Source organism: Rana temporaria, chromosome 8, assembly GCF_905171775.1.
Source record: "Rana temporaria chromosome 8, aRanTem1.1, whole genome shotgun sequence".
Classification (NCBI taxonomy): domain Eukaryota; kingdom Metazoa; phylum Chordata; class Amphibia; order Anura; family Ranidae; genus Rana; species Rana temporaria.
This window is the reverse complement of record NC_053496.1, coordinates 65,922,607-65,932,249: the sequence shown is the minus strand read 5'-3', so window position 1 is coordinate 65,932,249 and position 9,643 is coordinate 65,922,607. Positions and strand designations below refer to the sequence as shown.

At 42.2% G+C, this 9,643-nt stretch overlaps 1 long non-coding RNA gene across 1 annotated transcript; it reads right to left on the bottom strand.

Annotated features, from left to right (window-relative positions):
- Nucleotides 1–8,186: 8,186 nt before the first annotated feature.
- On the bottom strand, nucleotides 8,187–8,746 carry LOC120910665. The gene is made up of 2 exons (XR_005741533.1): nucleotides 8,596–8,746; nucleotides 8,187–8,504 (listed from the first exon to the last, which is right to left on the bottom strand). It is a non-coding gene; the product is annotated as an uncharacterized LOC120910665 (long non-coding RNA).
- Between the last annotated feature and the right edge of the window lie 897 nt (nucleotides 8,747–9,643).

Below are 9,643 nucleotides of genomic sequence, written 5' to 3'. Positions count from 1 at the left end.
TTTCCATTTCGAATTTTCGAAATTCGTAAATACGAAAATTCTGAAATACGAAAATTCGAAAATTCGAAATTCGGAAATTGAAAAATTTGAAATTTGAAAAATGTTTCTATTTTTGAAATTTCGAATTTTCGAAATTCAGAAATACGAAAATTCCAAATTTGAAAAATTCGAAATTTGAAAAATTCAAAATTTGAAAAATTCGAAATTTGAAAAATTCCAAATCTGAAAAATTCGAAATTGGAAAAGTGAAAAATTCGAAAATAAAAAAATTCGAAATTTGAACAATTCGAAAATTGAAAATTTCGAAAATTGAAAAATTCGAAAATTGAAAAATTGGAAATTCGGAATTTCGAAAATTCTAAAATCCGAAAATTTTTCGTATTTCCGAATTTCCGAAAATCCGAATTCCCGAAATTCGTAAATATGAAAATTCGTAAATGAAACAAAAAACAAAAACGGAAATACGAAAATTCGTAAATTCGTAAATACGAATTTTCGAAAAAATACAAAAATTCGTAAATTCGAATTTTCGGAAATACGAAAATTCGTAAATTCGTAAATTCAAAATTTTCTGAAGTCCGAAAATTCGTAAATAAAAAATTCGGAAATACGAAAATTCGTAATTAACGAATTTCCGAATTTTCGTAAAAAAAAAGAATTAGAAACAAAACAAATTGCACATGTCTAATTTCAAACGCATATAAAAAATTGTCTTGAAACAAAGATATATTCCACCAAGTGTCAAGAAATCCAGTGATGTGAAACCTACACTGATTATGCACTCACCAGACTTATATGGTATAAACGCCTTTATAAGATCTCCATTACAAACAATGCACTCAGCTTCCTCTGGTTTGCAGTGTGATCTTCTTATAACTTCAAAGGCTGCATAAGGCTCACTACACGGAGCCCAGAAATTACTATATAGTGTAGTATTTTATTTTATTAATGGGGTTTAAAGTATAAAAGTATTGCTAAAATGCTGCAACATGCATCTATCGATAGGTAAAATCAAACAATCAGCTGGCCAGACTTACAAAGATGGTCACCATTCCAAGATCCGGAAGTGGCGGCATGACATCAGCATGTAGGCCCTTTCCAGCGTGTTTTGTGCGTACAAACGTCCTCAGGGGAAACGCCTCCCACCATCATTTCCACACATGGTGGATATTTTTCAAGTACAATTTGCTTTATTATTGCATCAATATTTGTATTTAATATATTTATGTACTAGGCTTTGTATGGTCACCTTGTGTGCTAGCAGCTTTATGGTACTAGGCACTCACTATTTATTTTTCATTTTTCTAGGGAGTCAGTAGTAATGTCCTCAATAAGAAAAAACATCCAAACCAAGCAAAAGGTATCATTTAACTCTAGATTTTCTTGCTAACACAAGCAGCTAAGGTGGTACAACACTCTTAGGCCCCGTACACACGACCGAGTTTCTCGGCAGAATTCAGCCAGAAACTCGATCGGAGCTGTATTCTGCAGAGAAACCCGGCGTGTGTACACTTTCGGCCGAGGAAGTCGACGAGTTCCTCGTCGAGCCAAATATAGAACATGTTCTCTATTTCCTCGTTGTTCAATGAGGAAAGTTGGCTCGCCGAGATCCTCGGCGGCTTCACACAGAACTCGACGAGCAAAACGATGAGTTTTGCCCGTCAAGTTCCTCGGTCGTGTGTACGGGGCCTTAGAAGCCTCTCACACTGAGCCGCGGCCACGTTATCGCTAAATCGCTGCTCGTTTTAGCAGCGCTTTAGCGCTGTTTAAGCACTGCTTTTCATATGCTAGCAGGGCGCTTTTGACCCCCACTATTGCCCGAAGTGCTAGTGGTGGTATGGAAGCGCTGCCCATTCATTTCAATGGGCAGGGCGTTTTGGGAGCGCTAAATGGAGTGCTCCCAAACCACCCCAATCAGGGCCGATCCGCCCTATAGGCTCACTATGCAAGCCGCTTAGGGCCCCGCAAAACTGTGGAGGGCCCCCCAAATTACTAGAGGCCCCGCCTGGTGAGAAGTCATTTTCGGCTCCTCACCCCGCTTCTCAACTGGCTGCATGAGAGAAGAGGTAAGAAGTCAGCAACCCCCACTTCTCACAGTAATGTAAGATGTAATTTCGGAACAGCATAAAGCAGAACACCCCCTCCCCCCGCTTCTCAACTTTAATCTTTAATGTGACATGTCACTGTCGGCAGCGCCCCCCCCCACCCCCACCGCTTCTCAACTGTAATGTGACATGTCATTTTTGGCAGCCCCCCCCCCCGCTTCTCAACTTTAATGTGACATGTCATTTTGCTTAGGGCCCCAGGGAGGTCAGGATCAGCACTGACCCCAATGATGGCTTCTTTCACTAACACCCCACAAGTACACCGCCCCAGTGTGAAAAGACACACTGAAATGCATGGAAGGCGGTTTTCAGGTGTTATTTAGAGGCTATTTCTAGCGCTAAAATGCCTAAAAACTGCTTCAGTGTGAAAGAGGTCTTAGGTGTAATGCACATTGAATGTTTTTTCAGCTGGTCCTAGGGTCATCAGTTTTTTTCCCTGCCTCTAAACGCCCCTGCATGTTAGCCTATGTGCCCATGCACATGAGTTCATGAGTTTAGAGGCAGGAAAATAATCCACAGCCAGTGCATGTAGGAGCAGCAGCTTTTTGTTGCAGAAAAAGCGATTGACACGTATAAACTTGTGTAAACATGTCTAAATGCATCTAAATGTGCGTTAATGCTAGGCATGTGTTAATTCATTTCAATGGCCAGAACCAATTATTATTCTGGCCAATGGAATTAATTAAGGTTCAAACGCTTGACGTGCTTAAACACGCCTAAACGTGTTACACCCGTTTACAAGCGTCAATTGTTTTTGTCTCTTTTACTCTGCCAAAATGACGCTACCAGGAATAAATATGTTTAGGAGAGATAGAAAAATATCCAGTGTGCATGAGGCTTTATAGTAACAATTAGAGATAAGAAAATAAATGTGTAAATGGACAGATAAAGATTTGGCCCTATTAATCTTATTATCACAATTTAATGCATGCTGGTCTGAGAGGTCCATAAATATAAAGTTCACCATACAGGCACATATTTAGAAAATGTTAAGCTTTCATGATGGGCATAAAAACACTAATTCTTTCAGAAGTGAAATTATACTTTTAAAAAGAGAAAATGCTGTTATGGAAAATGTCCACTAGATGGTAGCATACGACTGAGGTTGTTTCTTTTCTCGTTTGCATTACTTTGGTGCAGTTACATGCACATCAAACTGCTCTGTATGTTATTGTTGTTCCAATGCTGTCAACTATGATAGAACAGATCTTATTGTTCATGTCATGTGCAGGTACTCATGCATTTAACTGGGCCAAAATGCAGTGAAAAGTGTGTACTGTATAGGGATTTATAATTAAAGCGTCCAGCCAAAACATTTTAATTCTTTTAATGTATAGTGTAAAAAAATATGTCAGGTTTTTACTGATAACCATAGTTCTGTTGAAAAAAAAAATTCTCACCAGACCAGAAGTGAGGGAAAATCAAACACAGATGGCAAAAAAAAAATTAATACATTTATAAATACATTAGTTAAAAAAGGCACACATATATTCTAGCCTCCTAACCTATTAAAAAAGTATTTTGATTTTTGCTATTGGTACTGTTTAAGGTTTGTCCTTCTGACCAGGACTTTAAGTAGCGGTAATTTCTCTAATAGAGCCTAGGATAGCAGTTAACTATCTTAAGACCAGACACTTTCAGCCCCATCCTGCAGAGGCCAGTTTTCAGCACTGTCACACTTATGACAACTCCTCAGGCATGCAACACTGTAACCAAATTACAGTTTTTGAGAAAGATAGAGATTTCTTTTGGTGGTATTTAATTACCACTGGGATTTTTTTGATTTTTTTTTGCTATATGAGCAAAAAAATACTGACACGTTTTTCCTATTTTTTTGTATAAGTAAAATTTTGCAAATAAATAAAGGGGCAGATCCACAGAGCAAGTACGCCGGCGTATCTACTGATAGGCCGGCGTACTTTCAAATTTCCCGCATTGTATCTTTAGTTTGAATCCTCAAACCAAGATACGACGGCATCTGGGTAAGATCAGACAGGCGTACGGCTTCGTACGCCTTCGGATCTTAGATGCAATACTTCGGCGCCCGCTGGGTGGAGTTTGCGTCGTTTTCCGCGTCGGGTATGCAAATTAGCAATTTACGTCGATCCACGAACGTACGCGCGGCTGTCGCATTTTCTAATGTCGTCTGTAGTCGGCTTTTTCCGGCGTATAGTTAAAGCTGGTATTTTGCGGCGCATAGATAGACTTGCCATGTTAAGTATGGCCGTCGTTCCCGCGTCGAAATTAGATTTTTTTTTTTTTTTTGCGTAAGTCGTCCGTGAATAGGGATGGACGTAACTCACGTCTAAGTTAAAAAAATGACGTCCTAGTGACGTCATTTAGTGCAATGCATGGCGGGAAATTTTGAAACGACGCATTCGCAGTTTATTCGGCGCGGGAACGCGCTTCATTTAAATGAATCACGCCCTCTACCCGCCGATTTTAATTCCGCCGCCAGAAATACACTACGCCGCCGTGACTTAAGGTGCAAATTCTTTGAGGATTCGAAGATCCGCCAGGTAAGGTACGGCGGCGTAGCGTATCTCTGATACGCTGCGCCCATCTAATTATCTGTGGATCTGGCCCAAATTTTTTTCACAAATGTAGGCCAAAATGTATTCTGTTACATTTAGTTGGTTAAAAAATAACTCACAATTAGTGTATATTATTTAGTCTGTATGACTGTTGGAGATTCTACAAACTATGGTATACGGCATACGGTATATTTAAAAATTGATGAATACTGATGTACTGACTGCCCATCTCTTTTCTCGAGATACTAAAATTTCAGTACCCTCAAATGACCCATTTTTGGAAAGTAGATAGCCCGAGGTATTCTACAGGAGGCATGGTGTGTTTTTTTAAGCTGTAATTTTTATGTCACAATTTTTTTTAAAACACTGAAAAGAAAAGAAAAATATATATTTTAAGCAAAGTTGGCAATTAAAAAGATTTATCTAACACACAGCACAGACATACTTACAATTACACCCCAAAACACATTTTGCTATGCCTCCTAAGTATGGGCATACTATATGTGTGATCATTTTTCACAGCCTAGATGTATAGAGTGGACCAAAATCCAAAAAGCACCTTTAGGCATTTTAGGGGGGAAAATTATGCACCTGAATTCCTGACTACCTGTCACATTTTTGGAGGCCCTGGAGCACCAGGACAGTAGAAACGCCTACGAAATTACCACATTTGGAGAGTAAACACCCCAAGGCCCAGAGGCATAGTGAGTCTTTTGAAGACTTTTTTTTCCACAAGTGTTTGGAAAATACAAAAAATCATTTAAATTTATTTTTTAAACAAAGTTGTATTTTTATAAGATATTTCTCATACACAGCACGGCAATACTTAGAATTACAACCCAAAACACATTCTGCTGCTCCTCCCGGGTGTGGCAATACCACGTTTGTGAGATTTTTTCAGTGTCTGGACTGATTATATACCAGCCATTTTAGCTTGTGTATGACACAAATTAACCAATACAGCTTGGTGTATTGTCACCTATAGAAGTCCATGTTCCTAAACCAAGCAAGCCTACTGGTACATGGTTGTCTCAGGAATGCCATGTTCACTGGCCAGGAAGTGAAGGGGGCTGAAGAAAAGAAGAACAAAAAAGTTCCTCTGGTTGCATGAGTGCAGTTGTCCACAGCGGATTTCTGGGACTCTTGTCTCACAGGGATGTAGTCAGCAGAATTTACAGGTGGGTCAGTTCAGGCCGCAGGCAGAGACATGGTCAGCAAACAGGCAAAGGATCAGTCCAGGGCAACAGGCAGAAATGTGGTAAAAAAAACAGACCAGGGTTAGTACAGGCAGAGCCTACATTGCACTGGTATGGTGGTGATCAGGAACACTGTTGCTGGCTGCACTTGTCAGGTGACACTGGGGCTGGTGTGGCGATAATCAAAGACGCCATTGCTGGTTTACACTGGAGTAATGACACTGTGACTGGTGTGGCAGTGATAAGGAACACTGTTGCTGGCTTACACTAGTCTGGTGACATTGGGGAGTATTGTGGCAGGAAACACTAGTCTGGTGAAACTGGGTCCAGTGCGGCGATAATCAGAGACACCGCTCCTGGATTTCACTGGTGTGACAGCATTGTGACTGGTGTGGCAGTGATAAGGTACACTATTTCTGTCATATACTGGTCTGGTCAAACTAGGACAGGTGTGGTGGTGATCAAGGACACTGTAACTGGTGTGGCGGTGACAATATGACTGGTGTGGTGGTGATTAGGGACACTGTGAATGGTGCAGCCGTGATTTTTTTCCACACAATGGTTGCCTATTACAGTGATGATCATTGTAAGGCCCCATACAGTCGACCGAACATGTCTGCTGAAACTGGTCCGCGGACCAGTTTCAGCAGACATGTTCGGTCGTCTGTACAGCCAAGCGGACAGGATTCCACCGTACATTTGCCCGCCGGGCCTTTTTCGAGCGGGCAAATATTTCTAAACATGTTTAGAAACATGGCCGCTGGAATCCTGTCCGTCGGACATGTTCGGTCGTCTGTACAGACCTACCGTACATGTCCGAGTGGCCGCCATCCCTCGCATGCGTCGAATGACTTCGACGCATGTGTGGAAGCATTGAACTGCCAGGGCCGCGCACGTCGCGGCGACAGCACGGCCTCATCGCCGCGTATCGAGTACGCGCGGATTTCTGTATGATGGTGAGTACAGCCATCATACAGAAATCTCCGGGCAGACATGTACGCTGAAAACGGTCCGGCGGACCGTTTTCATTGTACATGTTTGCTCGTCTGTACCAGGCCTTATAAGTAGGGTTGTCCTGATACCACTTTTTTAAGACCGACTACAAGTACCGATACTTTTTTTCAAGTACTTGCCGATACCGATAACCGATACTTTGTTTTAATCTCATGTGACAGTGGCACATGTGTCAACAGTTTAATTTTTTTTTCAAATTGTTTTTAATTTTACAATTATTAAATTTTTTTTCATTTTTTTTTATTTATAATGCTTTCTTTTTTTTTTAAGGGTGGGGCTGGGGTGGACCATGTCAGTGTTTTTTTTTTCTTTTATTTTTTATTATTTTCTACAATCATTTTTGTTATTCTTTTTTTTTTATCAGCCCTGTTGGGGGGCTTTGGTGAGATATCAGGGGTCTTAACAGACCTCTGACATCTCCCCTTTGAGACAGAGAAAGGGACTAAGGACACAGATTCCCCAGTCTGAAAATGAATGGGGAGAAGCTCCTCTTCATTCATAAACTGAAACATCGTAAACACATAGATCACTGACTCTGTACATTCCGAACAGTAAGGAGCCGGATTTACTGGCTCCTACCTACGCCCTCCATCCTGACAGTTCGAGGGGGTGGAGAAGGAGCACGGAGGGGGACAGCAGCATGGAGGGAGAGAGCAGCATGGAGGGGGACACGGAGGGAGAAAGTAGCACGGAGGGGGACACACGGATAGAGATGGCAGCACGGCGGGGGACACACGGATGGAGATGGCAGCACGGAGGGTAACACACGGAGGTAGATGGCAGCACGGAGGGGAACACGGAGGGAGGGAGACTGCAGCAAAACTAAGGGGGGCAGGAGGAGGATACGGGACAGTCAGCAGTGATCGTGTGTGTGGGGGAGTTACAAGCACCGATCACTGCTGATTTTAAAGCAGCTGAAAGCCACGCGGGGGGGAGAGGGGGGGAGAGAAGCAGAGGAATAACTTTTAAATCTATACAGCGGTGATCGGTGCTTGTAACTTCCCCACGCACTGATCACCGCTGACTGTTACAAGTATTGGGTGAAGCATCGGGAGCATTTGCCCGAATACAAGTTCTCGGGCAAATGCTTGGTATCGGTACCGATACCGATACTAGTATCGGTATCGGGGCAACCCTAGTTATAAGCAATCATTTACATGTGTAATGGCATCAATTTATAATGCCATTGTTTACTATCTCTGAACGCTAGTCAAAGCTCCTGTAACTAAATAAAATGGTATAGAAAAGAGAAACAAGTGCGGGACTTTAAATGAAGCATGTGCGGGAAACTGTTTACAATAAATGGGGGGAATGAATCAAAGATAATAAATCTGGAATAGGTTTAAATATTTTATTACTTTCACATAATGCACCGTCCATGACTATATTGCACTATTGAAGAAATAGATGAACATATATGTTTCACAGATTAGTTGGGGGACAAGGTACGTGGGCAGTGACCCAAATATATAAATGCAATGAGTACAGCGAGCTGTACTATATTATTGAGACATAAAATAGATATCACATATTAAAATGGAAATTACATCGCATGACACTGCAGTGATAATACATTAATGCATGAGGTAAAGAGCTCTACGCGTTTTGCGACTGTTGGTCGCTCATCAGGAGCAGGCATGCATTACATTGGTTATCTGGAACGACATAAGCACATAGCTGGTTAGACGGGGCATCCAACATTTGTGGGGGCTGAGGACTCATCAAAAAGCCCCAGATGGTACTCACCAGGTTGCCGATTGCCGCTGGCACTAGAGTGAAGCTCCGGATGGACCCCAGGATTGGGGTGGTCACTGCCGGGGACTAGGGCTGGAGAATGAGGGGTGCAGGGCCCGTCAGGAGAGCGCGCCCAGGTGGCACAGGCATGAGGCATGGTGTATTGAATGCACTGTGGTCGGTAAGGAATGATGGCTGTATTGGAAATAAATGAATGTATTATGTTTGAATGGGATATGGAGATATGATGAAAAGGAAAAGGGGGGAAGGGGGGAGGAAAACAAGCAAAGGAGAAGGAAAAAAGAAAAGGAAAGGACTTGTCTTGCTTGTTTTCCTCCCCCCTTCCCCCCTTTTCCTTTTCATCATATCTCCATATCCCATTCAAACATAATACATTCATTGATTTCCAATACAGCCATCATTCCTTACCGACCACAGTGCATTCAATACACCATGCCTCATGCCTGTGCCACCGGGGCGCGCTCTCCTGACGGGCCCTGCACCCCTCATTCTCCAGCCCTAGTCCCCGGCAGTGACCACCCCAATCCTGGGGTCCATCCGGAGCTTCACTCTAGTGCCAGCGGCAATCGGCAACCTGGTGAGTACCATCTGGGGCTTTTTGATGAGTCCTCAGCCCCCACAAATGTTGGATGCCCCGTCTAACCAGCTATGTGCTTATGTCGTTCCAGATAACCAATGTAATGCATGCCTGCTCCTGATGAGCGACCAACAGTCGCGAAACGCGTAGAGCTCTTTACCTCATGCATTAATGTATTATCACTGCAGTGTCATGCGATGTAATTTCCATTTTAATATGTGATATCTATTTTATGTCTCAATAATATAGTACAGCTCGCTGTACTCATTGCATTTATATATTTGGGTCACTGCCCACGTACCTTGTCCCCCAACTAATCTGTGAAACATATATGTTTATCTATTTCTTCAATAGTGCAATATAGTCATGGACGGTGCATTATGTGAAAGTAATAAAATATTTAAACCTATTCCAGATTTATTATCTTTGATTCATTCCCCCCATTTATTGTAAACAGTTTCC